This window comes from Cannabis sativa, chromosome 3, assembly GCF_029168945.1.
Source record: "Cannabis sativa cultivar Pink pepper isolate KNU-18-1 chromosome 3, ASM2916894v1, whole genome shotgun sequence".
NCBI classification, from domain to species: domain Eukaryota; kingdom Viridiplantae; phylum Streptophyta; class Magnoliopsida; order Rosales; family Cannabaceae; genus Cannabis; species Cannabis sativa.
In genome coordinates this window covers 29,477,743-29,489,592 of record NC_083603.1, presented here as the reverse complement: position 1 = coordinate 29,489,592, position 11,850 = coordinate 29,477,743, and positions in this window count along the sequence as shown.

The following is an 11,850-nucleotide window of genomic DNA, read 5'->3' as shown; positions in this document are numbered from 1 at the left end:
TTATAGTTAGAATTTTTCATTCTAAATTGGAAATTTTAATAAATATATATTTAAAATAAATAGATTAAATAAAGAGAATCAAAGAAAATACAACTCTCTTTAAATAATGAGCTTTTAATCAAGAGACATTCGATCTCCATTGTGGGTTTTACACCGCGTTTGTTTTAGTGAGTAATCCTCCCTAATGGAGGAACGTTCATTAGCAATTTCGCACCGTTTAATCTCGAATGATAAGTAGTTTGTAAGTGTTTTGTATGGTATAGATCACCCTAATGGTGGCGACCATACTTGACTTGTAAATTATGAAACAATGGTGGAAGCTCATAAGATAGAATTGCATTGACTCTCGCCTAAACGGGACAACGCTGAATTCCAATCTCGATCGAATAAAAGGTTGCTAGAATGGTTATCATTTTAGATGAGCTGACAACTCTATTCAATGGATGATGCTTTGACTCTCGCCTAAACGGGACACTGTATCAGTTTGTTGAAAAACCTTAGAAATTATTTAGGATTGTAAGTTTTAGTATTTTCACTTGTCATTCCTACTTGCTATATGTTTATAATTTCTGAATTGTGTAATGAATTTATATTGAACCATGTTATTTTCTCTTATTAAGTTGTAGTTTAATTTCGAATCTTCATTGTTGGTCTAACTTGGCTTGTTTATCTAATGAGATAAATCCCTAGTGGATTTTCACCATTAGACATACATAATAGTGTTAGATCTCGAAAGATAAATATTGTATATGCGACATCTAGCTGTTCATCAATTGATGACACCTTAGACTAGTATTTTTACGATATGAAACAAGAAGATTGTATAAATAAGATTACTTTGACATTCGCTAATCGAAGCATCGTTGGATTCTTATTTATAAATGAAATTATCCTAATTCCTCTTAGCTTATTCATTTCGAATTAGCTTCAAAATATATCATTTGATGAATGGTCTATAAATCATTTCATGTCATTCTTATATTTTCTCTTAAGAAATTAAATGACGCATATGATTATAATCCCGAAATTCTATTCCCAATTGATATAAATCCTCAATCTTAGAAATCTCCTACTTGTATGGGCAAATCTGACTTAGAGTTTGTATTAGTAGTGCTGGTCCAAGATAGAATTACTCATTATATTTGGTATAAATTTAAGTCTTTGACTTTAATTTTAAATTCCAAATAGAAATTTTCTTATATTTCTAATTCCAGAATACAATACAGTTACACTTTCTCAAGTGTTTAATATCCATCTTCTATTAATGGATTCAAACTGTATGGAATATGAGTTAGGTATTCTGTGACCAGGATCCACTTGCACTATTCTAAGAATTCTTTTATAAACCTAAGTCATCAAAAGACACTACCACATTTTTTTTTAATCTATGGCATTTGTATCTTGTTCATAGTGGATTTGACAAGATCAATCTCTGCAAAGAGTTAATATGCCTATATCCACTGAAAGTAGTTCATCTCATTCGCAGATGGATGTACATTCAGGGGTGGATATGAGTTTTTCGTTGTATTCTTAAAACGATAACTCTAGATATACCTTTTAGCAAGAAATTTGAAATGTTTGAAACATTTCATTAATTTCTAGCAATGGTTAAAACCATTAAGGTAAGTGGTTAAAGATCTTGCGAACTGATAGGGGTGGAGAAATAGTTAGTAGATATGCAGTTCAAAGATCATTAAATTGATTTTTGAATTATATCCAAACATACCTCCCTAGAAATTTCGAGTTGCATATTGATGATTAGTTACTAGTCGTTGCCTAATTCCTTCTTTGGTAATACAATTTCAGAATGATGTAATGGTTCTATACTAAATGTAAATCATTACTAGATTCATGGATGACCTAATCAAAATCTTAAGAAAATATAGAACTGTTAATCATGGTTTGTTAGCTATTCTAAGTGATTAGGGGTTGACCATCCCATTGTCAATAGATAAGAAAGTATTTGTTCAAACAAATACCACTTTTCTAAGATAATGACTAAGTCTGAAAACAAGTATCAAATAAAGGAGATATTTTTCTTGATTCCAAAACTATTCTATCATCTTATATAACATATGATGATCCCACTGCCTCTGTTGTCTTGTCACAACCGAAGAGATCAATACCATTTAGTTTTCTTCGACATAATTCACGGTACCTTGTCGTAGTGGGAGAGTTTCTAGGAACTCACCTTCTTATGACTTGGAAGACACTAGTGATTAGAATCCATTGTGAGTTTAAACAAGTAATGGATTGTCAAGATAAGAAACTAAGAAGAAAAGCCAATAGAACTATGGTTTAATCCATTCACATGGAGTAACCTAAAGTTTTCTATTACAAGGACATAAAAGGAAATTTTCGTTTATAAGTCTATTCAATGGACTTAACAAACTTCTTGGTCCTAGTATTATAGGTTTGAGTTTATCTAAACCTATGGCTTGTGGTATACCTGGTAATTACTTACTCTAATGCAAGCAACTTACTTTAGTAAGATGCTGAAGCATTTTCTTTCTAATGGCAATCTATAGAAGCTTCACAACTTCTTAGACATAGATTTTATTTAAGGAAAAGTCTCAACTATTCCAGAAAAGATAAAGCCATGAAAGAATTTCTTATATCAACAGTGAGCGGTCTTAGATATGCTTTTGTATGCCTTAGACCAGACACCTGCTGTTGAGTGGGAGTAATGAGTAGATATCAGATTAATCCAGGAGAAGAACATTGGAAGACAATCAAGTAAATCTTAAGATAAAGAAGAGGAACTATATGTTAGTCTATAAGGGTGTGTTTAAAACTCTTAGACTACACCATATCAGATTTCGAAATTTGCCTTTGTGCTAGTAAATCTTTCTGATAAGATGGTGGTTACTCTAGGGGTGGAATAGTGATTTTGGAGAAGTGTAATAACCTATCTGAAGTCTCTAGGTCTACTAAAGAGGGACTGAATGTTAAGGTTGCAGGAAAGGTACTTATTCAGTCTAAGGAAAGTTCTATACATTTTTGGCATCATTCCAAATTGCCTTAAACTACTAGTGTTAATTTCCTGATTAACTAAAAGTAGTTGCCAAAGATATAGAATCCAGTATCCCAAGAGAGTAGACATATAGAGAGGAATTTCACATTATCAATGATTTTGTGATTAAAGGAAGAGTAATGGTGGAGAAAAGGTTGTGGTTAATTCAACCTTTCAGATCCTATTACGAGGAGTTTACTACTACTACACTTGATTTGTATATCAAGGTGTTGAGATTATTTGAAACACACTTTTTGTTTTATATTAGTGCAAGTGGGAGTTTGTTGGATTTTATGCCCTAAATAAAACTCATTTCAATATAATCAGATTTACTTATTAATATAGATCAAAAATAACATTTAATGTTGCATGGTTCACATGATTTATTTCATGATTATATGTACATAATGTATAAATTCATCTGAAACCCTTTTCACATACTTGATCCTGTTTATTGTGCCGTCAACACATTGGAAAGTAAACATGACTATGTGAATAAAGTTTCCTAGATTTATCAGACATAGGGTTTTACTGATATGATAATCTACAACAGAGTTTACTTGCATTTGGAGAAGTGTTATGTTCTTTCTAGAGCATTGGTTAAAGTAAAGCTCAGGTTGGATGCATGGAGTATGCATCGGAAGGGACCGATATTGAACTTTGACTTAGATTTAATTAAACTTACCGTAATATCTATTCAAGTCAATATCGCCAAGTTGATCCTAGATCAAATGTTCTTAATCCTGTTATGATTAGGCTCAATCTTAAAAGGCTATTCGTTGTTGCGATATTTTTGCACACGCAAGTGTACGTATCGTTTAAAGTAGTAGACTCACTAGGAGTGAGGTCGATCCCACAGGGAGTGTAGTTAAGTACGTTGAAATTAAACTTTTACTTCTATTTGATTAAATAAAAGATAGGAAAAAAAACAATGAAGTATAAGAAAAATAGTTGGAAGCAACGATTCGAGAAAATTGATAGTTAATATACTAGGGTGTCGATTTCAATTGTTTCTATTGATTATGGCCTAATATGATTATTTTTCTAATGTTAATTTCTATGCAATAGTAGGTTTACTAAGGTAATTTATAGTCTTCTCAGATATATAAACCTCAATTACATGCAAACTTTCTACTCTCGTGATAAATTTAACATGCAACAGGCATTAAACACAGAAACCCTATAAGCTATCTAAACCATATAGGTACTCTCGTCCTATATCGAAATTCAGTTCTATTCTACTATAGCATATTTGACACTCACTTCTCAGATCTCGCATCAAAATCATAGACAGTTAATTGGTGATCAGGCAATTAAAAGTAATTAAGCACAAATAAAATAGAATACATAGAAATTTGGGGGAAAATTAATCATATTAAAACCATAAACAATATCAAACAATATCCATCTAACCCTAATAAAGTGTTTAGTTACTCATGTTCAATGAAGCACAAATACACATATTAACTGATAGAAAAGAGATGAAAAATAGAGAAGTGAAGAAAAGAAGAATGCTGAAAACCCTGAGCAGTATGTCTCCAGTATTGCAGTTGATCTCTCTACTCTGTATCTGAACTCTCACTTTTTTTCTCTCTGACATTGCTTGCTGAAATCAACTCCATTCTTCCCTTTATATAGGCATTGAAGGCCTAAAAATATGGAAAAAAAACGCAATATTTAAATTCTCATTCGGATTTAAATTTTTGGGAAACCTCAAACGAGATATTTTTTTTCTGCTGCGTTGACTGATAGTATTTTGGCCATAACTCTCTCAATATTGCTCGAAATCGGACGATTCAAGATGTTCCGGAAAGATAAAAGAGAGATCTAGAACTTTCATGTTTTTACTTTTTCCAAAATCCAATCAGAAAACCGTCGAATTCAGGCTTGAAGTTTCGGCTTCCACAATTTTCTCTATTTTAAATATCATGATATTTTTTTATCTTTTTCCCATCTTTTTCTCTGATATTTTTCTAATCTTCCTCTATTTTAAATCTGTAAAAATAAAAGATAACAAGCGTAAAAATGCTCCAAACACGATTAAAACTTAATTAAAAATATACTAAACTTAATCTAAAATTAATACTAAAAATAACCTAACATTCGTGTTCTTTGATTTGTTAGTTAAGCCTACTTTTAGGTCAGGGTGATACGTACATTTTGGGAACACGGTAGTGCAATTGAGTGGGATCGCTAGCATAAACATGGAATCTATAGCTTCTATCTGGCGAATAGTAAGCAAAGGATGATCTCCTTCGAGCTTGACCAAACGAACATAAATGGTGGAGTACTCATTTCACATAAGCTGAAATATCATTTATACGGGGTCAAGTGTTTTAAGGATAAAATACATAGTAGGGTGTTACGGTAATCTAATCCCTTTACAGTGTAGATCATTCATATAGAGGATCATTGATCACATTAGGATTATAACAATGGATAACTGATGATGCGTCTATATGGTGGAACATATAGAGCATTCTATTATACTGAGAGTGAAATTCTAAGTTCTATGCGTGGATTCAACAAAGAATTAATAAGTTAGTGAATTTTAGTGCTAAATTCTTGATCTACTTATTGGAAGCTCGGTTATATAGACCCATGGTCGCCGCACTAGTTGAGATAATATTGCTTGTAAGACTCATGTAATTGGTTTTGATTAATCAATTATAATTCTCAAATTAGACTATGTCTATTTGTGAATTTTTCACTAAGTAAGGGCGAAATTGTAAAGAAAGAGTTTTAGGTGCATATTTGTTAATTATGATACTTTGTATGGTTCAATTAATAAATATGATAAATGAAAATATTATTTAATAATTATTAAATAGTTAGAATTGGCATTTAAATGGTTGAATTTGAAAATTAGCATTTTTGAGAAAATCAGATGCAGAATTGAGAAAACTGCAAAATCCAAGTAAGGCCCATTACTGTACATGGCCGGCCACTTGGTTTGAATTTTTAAACTGATATTTTCATTATTTTAATGTCAAATAATTCAAACCTAACCCTAGTGGAATGCTATAAATAGATAGTGAAGGCTTCAGGAAAATGACACTGAAATTTTCTACTTTTTCATTCAGAAAAAACTGAGCCTTCTCTCTCCCTATCTTTGGCCGAACCCACTCTCTCTCTCTTCCTCATTGAGATTTCGAAATTCTTAGTGTAAGAGTAGTGCCCACACACAGCAAGTGATACCTCAATCATAGTGAGGAAGATCGTGAAGAAAGACATTCAGCAAAAGGAGTTTCAGCATCAAAGATTCAGAGAAAGAGATCCAGGTTCAGATATTGATAATGCTCTGCTACAGAAAGGAATCAAGGGCTAGATATCTGAACGGAAGGAGTCATAGTATTCCGCTGCACCCAATGTAAGGTTTCTTTAACTTTATACGTGTTTATTTCATCGTTTTAGAAAGTTCATATTTAGGGTGTTATTAAACATACTTGTGAGTAGATCTAAGATCCTGGTAAAATAAATTTCCAACAATTTTCCATTAGTTTGTTGGGCTGTTAATGGCCCAATTTACAGGTAGCTTGTTGTCCACATTTTAGGTTGTACATAGAGTCTTGCCAGGTTAATCCTGGCCGCCCATAGACCTGCAAGGAAGGTCTGGCCGGCTAAGGCCTATAGGTTGAGGTCTGGCCAGCCAAGGCATGTAGGTTGAGGTTTGGCCGGCCATGCTCTTGCCAGAACCTGGCAGGTCATGTGTCTGCCAGGATCTTGCAGGTTCCTATATAGCTTTACCAAGAGGAGGCCAATCTTTGTATGTGGAGGCCAACCTTTTGCAAGTTGAAGACATTTTTGTACACCGTCTCCTTGTAGAGGTCAGGTTTTCTTGGTCGAACAAAAGCTCCCTTGGTTCGAAAGTCACTTTTTGGCTGGCTAGCTTTTGCCTAGATCTTGGCCGGCCTATATGCTCACCTTGGGCGGCCTATAGGCTTCTCTTGGTTGACTAAGGATGTTAGTACAGCTCCTTGAGGGCTCGCTTCACTCTATTCGGTTGTTACTTGACAGTTTTGATATATCTTGTGTGGAGACCCTATTCTGCTACTGGTAGGGTTGTACTATACATGTACTCTGTCTTTAGCTTACGTGGACATGCCACGTCAAGTGGACAAAATTTGGGATAACAGTTTATTTGTAACACTTTATATAGGATATATAGTATTACAAATTAAAAAATATTAAAATAACCTGAGATATGCCGTAACAAAAATTGAGAAAATAGAATTATTTTTCACTCCTATTTTCTCTCTCACGCCTACCCTTCTCTCTCTCTCTCTCTAGTCTCACATGCCCACACTAGTTAAGGTGTGTGCAAGATTGAACAACCCTATCTCAATTGCAGTGTCTTATGAGTTGAGTACTAATAACTACATTGATTCATCAATTAAGATCTAATAGCCCACTCTACTCCTCGGTATTGAGCCTGGTTTGGAAGATTAAGATGTTAATTCTTGAACAAAAGTTCTTGGATTGAATTATCGTTAAATGTAATTAAAGATACCAAGGATACCCTGATAGGCTTCAAGACATATTTTCTTTCTTTTAGTAGTCTAGATTTGATATATATATATATATATTATGTTGAGATTCTTTGGCTTATGGTTCATACATAAAAACTAGTATATTTTCTCAAATCTGCTTGAGCTTTTATACTTTGATATGGACTATAAAAACCAACACCTAGACCCTAAGAACCCTGAGAGGAAAGGATCCTTTTGTGCCTTCTCTCCTCTCATGATTCTCTCTTTGTTCGCCTCACCACCATCAGACTAGTGTTGTTTTCGATCACTACCACCCTTTTCTTCAAATCTAATTTCTCTACTATCTCGATTTACTCTCTCTACCTCTCCTTCTTAGATATGCTATCTCTCTATCCCCCTCTTAGATCTACTCAGTCTTGTACTCTTCTTGTCAGCTTCACCTCGTTCTTCTCTTGAGGGTTGATCTTCATTTTTTTTTCTTTGGACATGAATGTTGTGGTTAATGTGGCAATATAGTTAGTGTTGGAAATATTTTACCAGGATCTAGATTTACTACCATGTATGTGTTGGGTTTTATGCCCTAAATAAAACTCATTACAATCTGATTAGTTATCAATATAAGAAATTTGAAGTGATTAATGTTTGCATGAATTTTGCATGCTAATGGTTTAATATGTTTATTACTTTTATACACAAAATCAGTTAAATCCAGATCATATGTTTATTCACAATTACAGTATCGTCAACACAGTGGAATGTGATTGTGATCATATGAATTAAAAGACTCGGTCCCTGTTTCATCAGTGTTATTGGATTTACACTAATGTGATAATCAGAGATGATGTGTACTTACACTTGGAGTAAGTGTTATGTTCTTTCCAGGACATTAGTAAAGTATACTAGTTTCGAATGTATGGAGTATACATTGGACTGGACCGATATTGCAACTAAGTTAAGATATTACAAACTTACTGTTATATATCTTTCTAAGTCAATATCAGTAGTTGATCTTAAGATTAAAAGAATCTAAATCCTGATATGCTTAGGCTCAACTCAGGAGTGCTATTCATGTTCTTTGATTTATTAGTTAAGCCTACTTTTAGGTCAGGGTGATACGTATATTTTGGGAACATGATAGTATGATTGAGTGGGAGTGCTGAACATAAATATGGAATCTATAGCTTCTACTGGTGTATAGAAGTCAAGTGATGATTCCCTTCGAGCTTAGCAAATAGAAGTAAATGGGTGAGCTCTTGTTTAACTGACTAATTATTAGATCACTAAACACCATTTACAGGTAGCTAAGTGTTTTAAGGGGCAAAATACATTGAGGGGTGAGAACGGTAAAGAAATCCCATCTCGATGTAAATCATCTATATAGAGGATCTGTAAATCACAATAAGATTATAACAATGGTAAAATGAGATAGCATATTGATATCGTGAAACATATAATATGCTCTATATAAGTCTGAGAGTGCAATTCTAAGTTTTAAGAGTGGATTCAACGAAGAATTAATAAGTAGGAATTTACTTGGTAAATTTGGTTCACTTATTGGAAGCTCAGCATATAGATCCATGGTCCCCATTCTAGTTGAGAACATTCTGCTTGTAAGACTCATTAATTGATTCGTGATTGATCAATTATAATTCTAAAGTTAGACTATGTCTAATTTGTGAATTTTCACAAAGCAGGGGTGAAATTGTAAAGAAAAGAGATTCTAAGTTTATTTATTTATTAATTGACTTTATATGTCTAGTTAATAATTAAATTAAATGACAATATTATTTAATAATCTATTTTAGTTATTAAATAATTAGTTTTGGCATTTTAAAGGTTAGAATTGGATAATTGGCATTTTTGAGAAAATAGAAATAAAATTTGATAAAACTGCAAGTGGGGCCCATAAACTACCCCATGGCCGGCCACTATTTGTGGATTTTCAAATTAATATTTTCATTATTTAAATGCCAAATAATTCCTAACCTAAACCTAGTAGTTGCCTATAAATAGAAAGTGATGGCTCAGTCAAATCATAAGTCTTTCATAACATCTTCTGACAAAAATTTCTCTCTTCAGAAAAACTGAGCCTTCCCTATTTTCTATACCTGGCCGAAACCCTCTCTTCTCTTTTCTTCTTCTATATTTCGTGACCCTAGTGCAAGAGTGAGTGCCCACACACAGCAAGCAGTAACTCAATCATAGATTGGAAGACTGTGAAGGATCAAACTTAAAGAAGAAGGACATTCGGGCTCAGATCTTGATTATACTCTGCTACAGAAAGGATACAAGGGTTAGAGATCTGAGTGGAAGGAGACATTAATTCCGTTGCATCAATGTAAGGTTTTCTTAACTTTATATGTGTTTAATTTATCGTTTTAGAAAGTTCATATTTAGGGTGTTAAACAACATACTTGTGAGTAGATCTAAGATCCTGGTAAAATAAATTTCAACAGTATGTTTCATTAACATTCTTATATGAATTCTAAAACAATGAAATAAACACATATAAAGTTTAGGAAACCTTACATTGGGTGCATCAGAATATAATGACTCCTTCCGTTCAGATCTCTAGCCTTTGATTCCTTTCTGTAGCAGAACATAATCAAGATCTGAACCTAGATCTCTTTCTCTCCTTCCTTTGATGCTGATTCTCCTTCTTGTTGTTTAGAATCTCCTACAGTCTTACACACTATGATTGAGATACCACTTGATGTGTGTGGGCACTACTCTATCACTCAAGGATTTCGAAATTGAAGAAGAAAAGAAGAGAGAAGGTGGCGGCTCGAAGATTTTCTCTGAAGGAATGAGATGCATCATCTTTTTCCTGAAGCCATCACTACCTATTTATCGGTAGCCACCTAGGTTTAAGTTAGAATTATTTGGCATTAAAATAATGAAAAAATAAATGATAAAAGCCTATAAGAGTGGCCGGCAATGGGCTTTGGATAATGGGCCTCACTTATGCAATTTTGCTGTTTTATCATTTCTGCATCTCATTTTCTCAAAAACGCCGATTTTCAAATTCAACCATTTAAATGCCAATTCTAATTATTTAATAACTAAAAATTAATTATTAAATAATATTGTCATTTAATATATTTATTAATTAGACATATAAAGTCTCTTAATTAATAAATAAACCTAGAATCTCTTTTCTTTACAATTTCGCCCTTGCTTAGTGAAAATTCACAAAGTAGATATAGTCTAACTTTAGAATTATAATTGATTAATTAAAATCAATTAACTGAGTCTTACAAGTAGTATGGTCTCAACTAGTATGGGGACCATGGGCCTATATTTCCGAGCTTCCAATAAGTCGAACTAAATTTACCAAGTAAATTCCCTAACTTATTAATTCCTTATTGAATCCACACTTAGAACTTGGAATTGCACTCTCAGTCATATAGAACGCTCTATATGTTCCACGATATAGATACGTCATTAGTTATCCATTGTTATAATCCTAATTTTATCAATGACCCTCTAATAGATGATCTACATTGAATAGGCACTAAGTTACCGTTACACCTTCAATGTATTTTATCCTTAAAACACTTAGCTCCGTATAAATGATATTTCATCAAAGTGAAATGAGATCTCCACAATTTATCTCTATTTAGCCAAGCTCGAAGGATATCATCGTTTCACTTCTAAATTCCTATAGAAGTTATAGATTTCATATTTACGTTAGCGCTCCCACTCAATTATACTATCATGTTCCCAAAATGTACGTATCACCCTGACCCAAAAGTAGGCTTAACTAACAAATCAAAGAACATGTATAATACTCTTGAGATCGAACCTAATCATATCAGGATTAAGATCATTTGCTCTAGGATCAACGGGTGATATTGAATTGAATAGATATTACGGTAAATTTTAATATATCTAATCAAAGTTCAATATCGGTCACTTCCGATATATACTCCATACATCTGATACTGGTAAACTTTGCCAATGCCCTGGAAAGGACATAACACTTATCCAAGGTGTAAGAATACCTATGGCTGATTATATCATGCCAGTCTAAATCCAGTGTTCTGACAAATCAGGGAATAAACTTTCGAACATATAATTAAGATTATATTCCACGATGTTGACAACACTATAATCATTAACAAATTCATATGTTCTGGACTTAAATAGAATTCATACATTATGTATATATAATCATGAAATAAATCATGTGAACCATGCAACATAAAATGTTATTTATGATCTTTATTAATAAGTAAATCTGATTATATTGAAATGAGTTTTATTTAGGGCATAAAACCCAACAAACTCCCACTTGCACTAATATAAAACAAAATGTGCATTACAAATAATCTCAACACCTTGATA